Source organism: Dreissena polymorpha, chromosome 6, assembly GCF_020536995.1.
Source record: "Dreissena polymorpha isolate Duluth1 chromosome 6, UMN_Dpol_1.0, whole genome shotgun sequence".
Taxonomy (NCBI): Eukaryota; Metazoa; Mollusca; class Bivalvia; order Myida; family Dreissenidae; genus Dreissena; species Dreissena polymorpha.
Window position 1 is genome coordinate 62619118 of NC_068360.1, and position 12327 is coordinate 62631444.

Consider the following 12327-nt stretch of genomic DNA (forward strand, 5'->3'; position numbering starts at 1 on the left):
TCCTACATATTATAGGCTTTTCTGTAACATTTATCCAACAGAACAAGAAAAAGAAGCGATTCGTAGAAAACTGACAAACATAAATATGATGATTTTCCGTAACAAAGACATCCTAGTTTGACAACCAGATCGAATTACATGTACACAATTATTCCCGCGTGCATAAGCAATATACAACTAACAAATAAATCATTTACCAAATTGTAGATATGTTAGAAATAGAGGAAAAGAATTGATACATGGAAGTTCTGAAGTAACTTATTTTCGAGTTAAGTTACGTTCTTTTTTCTAAATGTAAACCCAATTATTTCTTGATAGGTTGCTTCTCTAGTTTGCGGCAACGTTTGCAACAGCAGTACACGACAAAAACAATCCCGATAAGGGCGGCGACGCCCCAGCCGGAAGTAGCCATTATTTTTTTTCTACAGAGGATAATCTGCCATCAATACAACTGAAAAATAAAATATAAATAAAATAAAACATTTGCTTCATCTGCATTTGATAAACCTTACCATAGCACATGGTCCTTCTTTATGGCAAGTGACAATTGTTTAAAAGTTCAATAGTGATTGTCGAAAAGATTCACGTCAAATTAGCGTTTTATTGCTTGGTTTTATAATGTCGTCTCGATGAACAAGAAATGATAATCAGGTATAATTAACATATTATTTATTTGAAGATTGACGTTTCATTTCACTGACCTTTGTTGCACATTTTGGTGCCATGATAACCGTCTTTACATCGACATTTGCCCTGAATACACTCGGCGTTGGCAACGCAGCTCGTCGAGTTTGTATGGCAAGGGGCATCAACTGAAAGTACAGCTAGTACTTGTGTTACATGTCCACATTAAATTGGTATTGTTTTGAATTAAAACGTTTAAAGATTATATATGTGTTTTTTCGTGAATATCCGATGAAAAAGAATTAATCGTATGTTTTTTATAAATATATTTGTCAGAGCAAAGGAATTTGCACTTTCAAAATGACAGGTATACTAAAACTTCGCGATTTCAAACAAAATATTTGTCTTTCTCGGAAAATGAACACTAAAGCTATCTTTTACTGAAACCTAAAGCTCGATCGGCTGATCAAAATAATAAGGACTATACATTCAAAATAGTATATATTTAAATTAATATTCAAATGACAATTGTGTAATTATACTTCACTAAACGTGTATCATTCTATATTGAACTCGGATAATATACTATATGTCAACCTTGTCATATTAAACTAACCGTTTCCTTTGCACTTGGTTTTGTCATATGAAGGTGTATACATGTCCTCACATGTACACTTGTGTGCTATGCATACTGCGTGCTGAATGCACTCACTTATGGTAGTACAAATGGAACCAACTGAAATGTATAAGGATTTCATTCGCAAGCCATCACATTAGAAACATATTATAGCTTTGCCTTTGAAAACCTATCAAAACCCATAAACAAAGCGTATACATATAAATATGTATATGCATTATTTGGTCCGGATGTAAGTTTCCTTACCGTTCCCTAGACATTCGCTGTTATTGTTGTTTGTTGAATAGCCTTCTTCGCATTTGCAAGTGCCAAAGTCACGTCACAAACTGCGTTGTGGATGCAATACTGGGCGGCTGTCACGTTGCAAGGACTTCCAACTGTTAATAGAAGTAGAAAAAAATGTTACTGTCGCATAATATTCTCATTTGACTCTTAGTTTTGCAAAAATAATTTCTAATATACAATTCTTTATAAAAGGTATCCTCGTGGTATAATGGTATAAGTTACGCCAGCTTAAATATGTTTCCCATTAATAATATTATTAGGTTATATTGTTAATAAAATAGATTGCTACAACAACCCACGTGTATCTGTGTGTGAAAATTGCGTGTTTGTTTTGAGCTCTGTCTTTGTGTTTTTGCCTCATGCAAAGTTGTTTTGCGAATAATGGTAGAACAAGGACACACCTTTCAAGCGGCATTCCTTTTTGTTGAGTTCCGCTTTGAATCCGTCTCGACATGCGCAGTACATTCTTCCGGAGAAGTTAGCGCAAATTGCATCCGGAATACAATCTGTCGTCATGGAACACTGGGTGTCAACTATAGAAAACAACATCTTAATCATCAGCAAACAGCAGATTCGTCTTTGTACAGAGTAAGTATTAAAATGCTTATTATACGAAAGCAATAGTTGTATGCACCTTTTGAATCTTCCATTCAATGAAGGAAAAATATTTCTTTATAATTCTTTATGGGCAGTGAATAAACATTGCACCAACAGTAGGAGCATCCTTGTTTTCATCTATACACGTATAGGAAAGAGTGTAAATATAATATACGTGTATAAATTTGTATGCACCAGGATTGAAAGATCGGGGGTATATTGTTTATGGTCTGTCTGTCTGTCTGTCTGTCTGTCTGTCTGTCTGTCTGTCTGTCTGTCTGTCTGTCTGTCTGTCATTCATTCATTGTGTGTGTCCCAAAACTTTACCCTTGGTTAAAGTTTTGCAATACCATTTGCATTATTGAAGATAGCAACTTGATATTTCGCATGCATGTGTATCTCATGGAGCTGCATGTTCTGAGTGGTGAAAGGTCAAGGTCAATGTCATCCTTCAAGGTCAAAGGTCAAATATATGGCTTTAAAGCGGCGCAATAGGGGGGCATTGTGTTTCTGACAAACACATCTCTTGTTTTATAATGCCCGGGCATCGGAAATAATATAATTGTTTACCGCTATTTAATAGGCTGATGTGATGCTCGACACTTAATTGCACGTCAATATTATTGACCATCACTTAATAAAATTAGTTTTTGATTGTTCACCGCTTTATAATAGGACAAAGGAATTGTTCGCCGCAGTATAACATAATGATATAATATTGTGACCGCTTTATACTCGGATATTAAGATTGTTCACTGCTTTATAATGTGAAAATAAGATTGTTTACCACGGTATATGGGAAGCTAGAAAAGGATAGGCATTGCATTCAAATAGAATAATTGGATTGCTCATGGCTTTCTAATGTGAACTATAGCAAGACCAAGCGGTTAATTATACCCACTAAGGAATTGTTGTGAAAATATGCATTACAATACTTCTAATATTAAATATCACATATCGGTCAAAAGTCACACTAGTTAAAGAAGTTCATACTTTTTCCGAGACAGAATTGGTTGACCTCGGTGAATCCTTCTTTACACCAGTATCTCGTCTCACAATAACTGTTAGCAACCTTGCATATGCCGCTCTTGTCGAGGAATTCTTAATAGGAACGTGTATAACTGGTTTATATATCAAGTAATAAGATGCATCTACCAGAAAAGAAACCATTCGGTGGAATTTACAATGCAAACAACAGAAGAAAGACAGCATTTATAACAATGAAGAAACTACTTATCGTTATCATGAAACTTCACATCATAATAAAGAAAGCAGAAGTCATAAAAAGAAAGCAGAAGTCATTATAAAGAAATGCAAAGTCACAATAATGAAGCAACAAGTAAGAATGAAGAATGTACATAACATAATAAAAAACACCATATTATAAAAATGAACTTTCAAAACACAATGAGAGAGCTACACAAAATAATAAAGACACCATTATTCATAATTAAGAATGCAAACATTACAAGAAAGAAACCACATGCCATACAGAAGAGACAACAAATCGTAATAAGGAAAGCACATACCGCAACCAAGAATGAAAATAGCTTTGAACAGGAATCACATATAAAAAAGACGAAAGAACTAAGCGCCACAATAAAATTACACATTATGAAAAATGCAGACATCATTATAAAGAAATCTCATATCAAAACGACAGAAGAACTAATCGTTACAATTAAATTAAAATAAAAAATGCGAACGACATAATAAAGAAATAACATATCAAAAAGACGAAATAACTTATCGTAGCAATAAAATCTCCCATAATTAGAAAGACCGCAAACCACATTATAAAGAAACAACAAAGATAACGAAAACACTCTTAGGCATAAAGACCCCACTAGTCACAAAAAATGCACACGTAGAAAAGAAGCCACTTTTAATAATGAAAAATATGCAAATCGTAATAAAGGCACTTGGTACCACAATGATAGAAATAAAACCACATATCGATATAAAGAACGCACGTGTCATAAAAGAAAACGACTCAACATACATGGCGAAAAGTATCATAATATAGAAACCTCTCTCGTGTCCACGGATTGTCGTTATGTTCTTAATATGTCATTCTCGTAATTTACTAACAAAACGATAATAAAAAAATACACTAGTCACACTAATAAAATCGCCCCGGATTATCAAGAAAGAACACAGCTTAATAAAGAAAGCATATTATCATTAGAACTGCACTCTTCATAATTATGAAGAAAATACTTATTATAATATAAGCAGTGGCAAAAGAAAGCTGAGACGATCCATAATGTTTTTGTTAACGTAAATCTACGATGACGTCATTAAAAAAGTCTGCAAATCTTGTCATAAGGTATAGCGAGTAGCATAATACAGACTTCAGAATATTTAGTCGTTTGTTTTGTTTAAAACTTGATAAAACCGGTATTTGGTAATTATTTTAACCAATTCTTTACTAACACTTAACTTGATATCCGCGAGTCGGTTAAGTCGCCTATCGAGGCGTAACTGAGGACCCGTTAAAACAATTGTGCCGAAAATACATGAACTATAAAAAAACATGATTTAGTCAAAGTAGGGAAACCATGAGTATAAACCCGATATTACATCATTTCTTATGTTACTTGCTGACAATGGGTTACACAAATTTGGCACGATACCAGCCAGATGATTTAAGTAACGATATTTAAAAAAGTAAAATCAAATTGTAAATATTTAATACGTTCTATTTATCTAATTCTTCAACAACAACAACAGCTACAACCTACTACTCCTGCCACTATTACTTCTAACGCTGATAATTATAATGCTTATAATTGTAACCCTTATAATAACAATACTAATCATTATAAACATAATACTTATAATAATAATCATATTAATACTAACACTAACACTAATACTAAAACTGATACTAATACTAATAGTAATCATAATCATTATCATAATGTATGTATTACTTACCTGTTCTTATCCCACCCGGTAATACCAGCCAAACAATCACAGCGTAAGAAAGCACATTCTGAAAATACTTTGATAGTGAAACAATTGTTTGAATAAATAAATGAGTGAATACACTAATGAAGTGATCGATTATACGATGAAAGAATGAAATAATGAATGCACAGATGAATGAATGAATCAATTATGAAAAGAACCCTTCTTACGCAGTATATTTACCAAGTTTTCATATAAATCTATGTTTGCATTTTTTGTTGTTGCTTTTTTCTAATCAAAATAAAACCAAACATTTAATTAATAAATAAATAAAAATAAATAAATAAATAATTCGATCAATCAATCAATCAATGAATCAATGAATCAATCAATCAATCAATCAATCAATCAATCAATCAATCAATCAATCAATCAATCAATCAATCAATCAATCAATCAATCAATCAATCAATCAATCAATCAATCAATCAATCAATCAATCAATCAATCAAAAATAAACTTGCATTTCTGTACTTTCGTTTATTACCTTAATAAATTCCATTTTCAACGTTTTAAGTTAACTTACGACTGCGAGCAATGTTCTGGTGCCCACTGGCTTACTTGTATTCAACGCTTATTACATATACCCGTCTAACTAAATTAACCATTAAATTTGGATCTAGGTATTCCATTTACAGACGTGTTACTATTTTTGTAACACAATTTTCAAAATGAGTAATACCTTCAGTAAATGAAAATCAGTCCAACTAACTTCAGACTATGGCCTGTTATTTTTATTCCCACGAACACACAATAAGTGTTTCATAAGCAACGGTAAATAAAGTGCTGACTATAAATGTCTATTTCATCTACTAGACGTTACAAGAGATCTAATAATAGCACCCGTGAAATTCGATTCCATGATCCATGACACACTTTTGAATCTATATACTCCATTTGCAGAAGTTGTTTTTTCTTTTGTCTCAACATTTCTTAAATGAGTAATACGTATAATGTGTGCACACAAAAAGCTTTGCGGGACAAAATCATATGTGATAAATTATTAAGCATTATTCACTATCGTGTACATCCTTATCTTATGAACAATATAATTATCCTTATCAATATAACCATTGCTGTAATTATAACCACATTATCACGTACATTTATATCGGAAAGAACGGTATAACCATTATCAGTATAATATAAACATTACCATTATAACCAATATTATCAAAATACTCCTTCGTCCTTAGTTAAGCCATGTCGCACGGGAGTTATTTCACCATGTGGAGTATGTAGTGAGTAAAGTATTTCAAGGTTAAAACTTAAATAATCAAGTAAAATGATGACTGCTGTAAACATTGCTTAGTTTATCCCTGCTCTTACGTTAATGCTGTTGAAATAATAACAAAGATCTTACATAACAGCGGTCAGAGTACTAGTTAGATTTGGACACATTTTATTGAAGGTTTTGATCATACGGCATTGTGTTTAAACAAAAGAACTTTGTTTATTCAGTCATACCGATGTGACTATTGCTATTTAAGTTAGAATAATACTAGGATGAGCGCCAATGGGCGACTGAAACGCCATTATAAACAAAGAACTATATAATACATATATTGGGTTTTGTTATAAATTAAGTGTTTAAGCTATTATGTTGGTGCACATTGTACATGCAGAGTCGTTTTCCCTTCTTCGCGTGAGTGTAGTAAATGAATTTGTCTATATTTTTAAATGTAGAATATTAATGCATACTTTCTGTTTTAAATGAAAATCACATAACGCTTTTTTCTTTAGAATAAGAGTTTATTATTGCATTAGAAGGTTTTCAGAATCAGTTAAGTTACCAAAAGTTATGTTTTTGGACAAAAACCGAAAATAATTGATTTAGAAGGAACACTTTAAGATGTCTATAGGTAATCCAAGAAAAAGAATTTCAAGTGGAATTAACACTTTCAGATTTCTAATTGTAATTCAAGGATTATAATTTCAAATGGAAGGAACACTTTTAGAGTTCTTATGGCAATTCAAAAATTAGAATTTCAAATAGAAGGGACACTTTAAGATTTCTTATTGTTATCGAATATTAGAATGTGAAACTGAAACAACACTTAAAAAGTTCCAATGGTAATTCAAGAATTAGAATTTCAAATTGAACTAACGGTTCAAGATTTCTTATTGTAATCCATCACTTAGAATATCAAATGGAATTAACACTTTGGGATTTCTAATAGTATTTTAAACAATGGGGTTTTTATTTAAATACCACTTTATTATAGTTTATGTCAATTCAAGAATTATAATTTTATGAAATGTCCCATTATATTTATTGAAACATAACTTAAACGGTAACTCTTCATCGAAATATTTTCATATCAAACCTTGGTTCAGATGCTTGGCAGAATCGGCAAATACGTGCATTTGGCAACATTGTAATTAAATAATCATACAGTTGGCCATATGAATGAAATACGTAACTAAAAGCGTTTCATATAAAGTTATAATGAATTGAATAAGTACGTGAGGAATTTGTTTACATCGTAAGTGTTATCAAGAAGCAAAAAAATAGCAAAACAGCAAGGTTATAATTTTGGTCTATTATCGCATTTTACATAAATTGACAAATATCTCTGTTTAGTGTTAGTGCTGGACATCATAGATGTAAAATTGTTGCCAGTGTAAAGGGATTGCTTAACTTTATGCTTAACTCTTAATTCTCAATATCGCGTTCATAAACGTAAGAAGTTATATACACTTATGTACTATTTCAATAATGTTACTGCTACACAGTTTACATTTTCTGTTTTCTCTATCAATGTTATTGTATCTACCGGTTTTATTTTATTCCTTATGTGTGAGCACTTTGTCTAAATCTTGTCACAGCTTTTCAATATATGTGATATAATAATATTCGAAATTTTCATCATACATTGATCGATAATTCTTTACAGATCCCCGAAAGTTCGCTACAGACTAGGTCCAACTAAAGTATCAAATAGTAACATTTTTTTGCCTTACAGGCTTGCTCCATTCGGGTTATAATATCATAATTAAGCGAACCAGTATACTTGACTTTGATAAAAAAGGTAGTTAATATTTTAAAATTGTCTATGTTTACATTGTTCAATGACCATTTATAGTTTTTTGTATTTTCTCTTATATAAAAAATGTGAGTTAGTGTATCTACATTTACAATTCACCTACATGTATGCTTGTAAACTAAAAGCATCTGTAACAGTTGTTAAAAGATAAGCAAACAATATCACATTCAAGGAGAGTGTATCTGTCTCTTGACATGTGAGCTTCTCAAAATCTAAACTATAATTTATAAACAGAATAAAACGGAGAGCGAATCCCTGACCCTTAATGAAATATCAAAGAATTTTGAGAACAATTTGTTATCAGTATCTTCAACAAAGGATTGGCCTCAGCATATTTATCATCTTAAAACTTACATCCAAGGGAAATGATTTTACCCACAGTTCATCATGTATGACCGTGCCGATAGCGTTTTCGTAATCGATAAATGCGCTATAGAGTTTCATATTATTTGCTAAAACGTTTTATATTATTGATTGTAGTATAAGAATGCAACCGACCGTAGTAAAGTTATCTCTGAATCCAACTTTAGCGTCATTAAACAATATTTCCATGTTCATACCACTAATAAACGCAATCACGAATGACTTAAAAAACATATTTAAGACATAATAATAACCAGTGGGATGCATCTATAGTTGAAAGGAATATTCTTTGAACTCTTTTTTGTAGATTTGAACTATACGCAATTAGCCCGATAACCTGGATAAATTCCTGTGCTAAAATATAGGTGAATAATTACAAGAAAAGGTGAAATAAAATCATTGCAGTCAAGGGGAATATCTATTAAATATTTATAAATCAATAATCTTGAGGAACATTTCGCTTAATTGTTAATTAGAGCGAGATTATACGATTTTCATATGTGTTTAATTGTAATATATTGATAAAAATATGGTACAATAACACAAAATAGGCAAGAAATTTTTTACATTGAAGACGAATTTCATAAAATGCAGCAAAGACAATTAGTGCCCCGAGCCGATTGTGACGAAGATATGTCGTACATATTTTCCTACAATAACCGAAGCATTCGTCTTTTTATTAGGATCAGAGTTAGTGTTCGTGTGTCGTATGAATAGATATCGTTGCAGGAATTTAAAATGAACCGTTAAAATAAATTAAGATTCACTTCGTACATGTATGATTTACATGCTGGCAAATTCGACTGTACAGACATTTTCGATTTCAGAATTAAATATCTGGCTTATTTTATTTATATTAATTGATAATGAAATATATGATGAATAAGATTTTTACACATTTTATATAAATTCACAAATATTCGACAAAATCGTATAATAGTTAACCTGAAAATCTGAGAAATGTGCCTGGAAAAAGAGTTGGTTGGCATTTTTTAGGCATGGCTTCTATTTATGTTTTTTGGTATGTACATATCCTCTGCTAAAAGTCTAGAGGAGATGTCACCTTCTCAGGTGCTTGACATTCTTTTAATTAGGTCAAAGGTCAATGGGTACAGTTTTCAGTTGTTTAGGAGATGAAATACATTGCATTATGATTTATAACCAAAATTGAAAAATTTAAGGCAGTAATTTGTCTGAAAATGAACCTGCTTGGATGTAATTAAAATTTTATCTATTCTAGTGTTCACTTTTATAGGTCAAAAGGTCATTTAGTGCACTTTTATGCCAAAATAAACATGGCAACTGACATTGAAAATCAACAAAATAAAATATTTTGTTAAAAACGTATTTTTTAAACAATGGAATAGTTTTTGCTTATTGTTGTTAACTCTATGAGCATATTTGTAAAGTAAAACGAAAAATTAAAAGGATCCATTATATATTTAATGAAGTACAACATACGCTTAAAAAACTGAAACTCGTTTGTGTATAACTAATAAGAAGGCGTGTTGGACAGAAATACACTGTTATAACTGCTGACCAGCCATTATACAGCAAAGGCAAAGACATATTATGGGCAAATAAAAAACGTTAAAAGAATTTATTTTCATGATGGGATGGCTTCATGTATGCTTCAATTTCCTTCGCGCGATCGGTCAACATATGGAATGTTCAGGATTGGAGGACGTATTTGTTGAAACAGGTGTATTTGGACCAAATGCTGTTACTAAGGTTATGGATGGAAAGGCATATTATTGTGCGGTTACGGGCCATATGCTTGCATATGAAGCGATTTGGAGGTAAAAGTTAAGCTAGTTTTGTCAGTGGTTAGAATCGAAGGAAAAAGAAATCCTAGAACTTGAACATGAAGTAAGAGGAATAGAGATTGCTTTTAAAATAAAAAGTCGCTTGAACCAAGATGATATTCGGGAAGCAAATGATAATCTTCTTTAAGCAGTCAAGGAGAAAAAGATAGGTGAATTACTAGATAAATTGAACAAAGAGAAAAGTAACGTGAAGAACATTTCTTTCGGAAATTTCTACCTACATTTGGTTGACATCCTTATAAAGTTTATTAAAGAATAGGCTATTGGCTGTTGCATATTGAAGCCTTTTCCGAGATGCTACCGTGGCTAATGGTGTACATGTATATCTAGCAGACATAGAAGAATTAGAATATGCAGCACCTGGAGTGTTCAAAGAGTTAATTGAAGGTCACTTCGTAGTCAGGCTGAAGGAAAGAGCATTCAACGGAGTACCTGTCACCCAAGCTTCTGAGTGGATAAACAGAATGTGTAAAACGACAGGTGGGTATAATTGGAATAAAAAGACAGGACAAGGCAAGAGGTTTTGTATGACATGGTCAGTAAGATCTAATGTTTCCAATAGTACCATGAAATTGTTCAATCAACATGATGATGACGAAGATGATGGAATATTCAAGAAAAGAGCAGATAGAACTCGTTTGAGAGTTTCTTAAGAGGAAGAGTGCATAAAGAAAATGATGCAGCTCTGGGTTTATATGACATATTCGGATAGCATGAAGAAGAGAACAGACTGTCTGTTCTCAATAGCATCTAAGGACGTTGCAACTAATGATATCAGCGATGATTTATTAACCTGTGAAAGTCGAGGTTAAACATTACTTAAGGATTTTGCAGTGTAAAGGCTGAAAGAGCTGAATGTTGAATTTTATGTTCCTATTTAAAAGGTACAGTCCAAAACATTTGCGTATCTTTATAAGGAGACAGTCATCGAAAAGCAAAAAGTGACAAATATTTTAAAGGCTGACAGAAAGCTAATGCAGAGACTTTTCAAGGCAACAAATTCAAGGAGAGCCATATAAACAGCATCTGTACTAGAACATGAACTTTCTGATGTGCCATTATCATTTGCAAAGGCTAGTGGAAAATGCATGAAACCCAGAAATCAAACATACTCGAAGTGCTTACAAAGGACAATGATATAGTGACGCCTCAAGTTGTTCCAACAACGACTGATGCAACATGTGCAATAAGTGATGGACATGCGCTAATTCAGAGTTTAGGTAAGCCTAAGGACTGTCAAACATTTGGACAATATGCAACTGTTTTTTTAACATCTGTTTTAGGGCATTTCAGCGCAAACACTACCCGAGTTGATGTGACTTTTGATCGATACTTTGCAACGAGAGCTTAGAGGAAAGGAAAGCGTCGACCTATAAGAAGCTCATAACACGTCAAAACGTTTCACTTCAGCAAATATGGGTACAGTATATCACACACGATGACAATAAAGCAGGCTGAATTTCTCTCAAACGAATTGCTAAAACAATAAAACAATTTTCCAGCAGGATCAACTATAGTTGAAGGAGGTGGATTTCCAGGTGATCTTGATTCAAAGTCGAGTTCTTTTGATGCGACAAACCTATGTGTAGATCATGAGGAGGCAGATACGCGAATGATATTGCACTCAAGGGACGCTATTGGTAGAGGTTACAAACGTTTAGAAGTATATTGTAGAGACACTGACGTTCTGCTCGTGTTAATAAACCACATTGGAGCTGACGCCGAGGTATATATGATATCTGGTACAAGCAAACCAAGAGAATGTTATCCTGTGCACACAATATCTGAACACCTAGGTGACAATGCCAAAGGAACATTTTGGAGTTTCACACATTGACAGGATGCAACACCACGTTTGCTCTAAATGGAATAAGTAAGAAAACCGCCTGCGTGAAATATATCGCACAACCTGATACATTGGAGGGTGTTGGTAGAGATGGTGATGCTCTAGCAGTTTCTAAATTTCTGTGTGTGC

General features: G+C 32.6%; 1 long non-coding RNA gene across 1 annotated transcript; it reads right to left on the bottom strand.

Annotated features, from left to right (window-relative positions):
* Window positions 1-289: 289 nt before the first annotated feature.
* LOC127834775 (uncharacterized) lies at window positions 290-5720 on the bottom strand. Its single transcript, XR_008028170.1, has 8 exons — window positions 5604-5720; window positions 5084-5141; window positions 3137-3244; window positions 1948-2079; window positions 1508-1638; window positions 1241-1360; window positions 702-812; window positions 290-451 (listed from the first exon to the last, which is right to left on the bottom strand). It is a non-coding gene; the product is annotated as an uncharacterized LOC127834775 (long non-coding RNA).
* Window positions 5721-12327: the final 6607 nt, after the last annotated feature.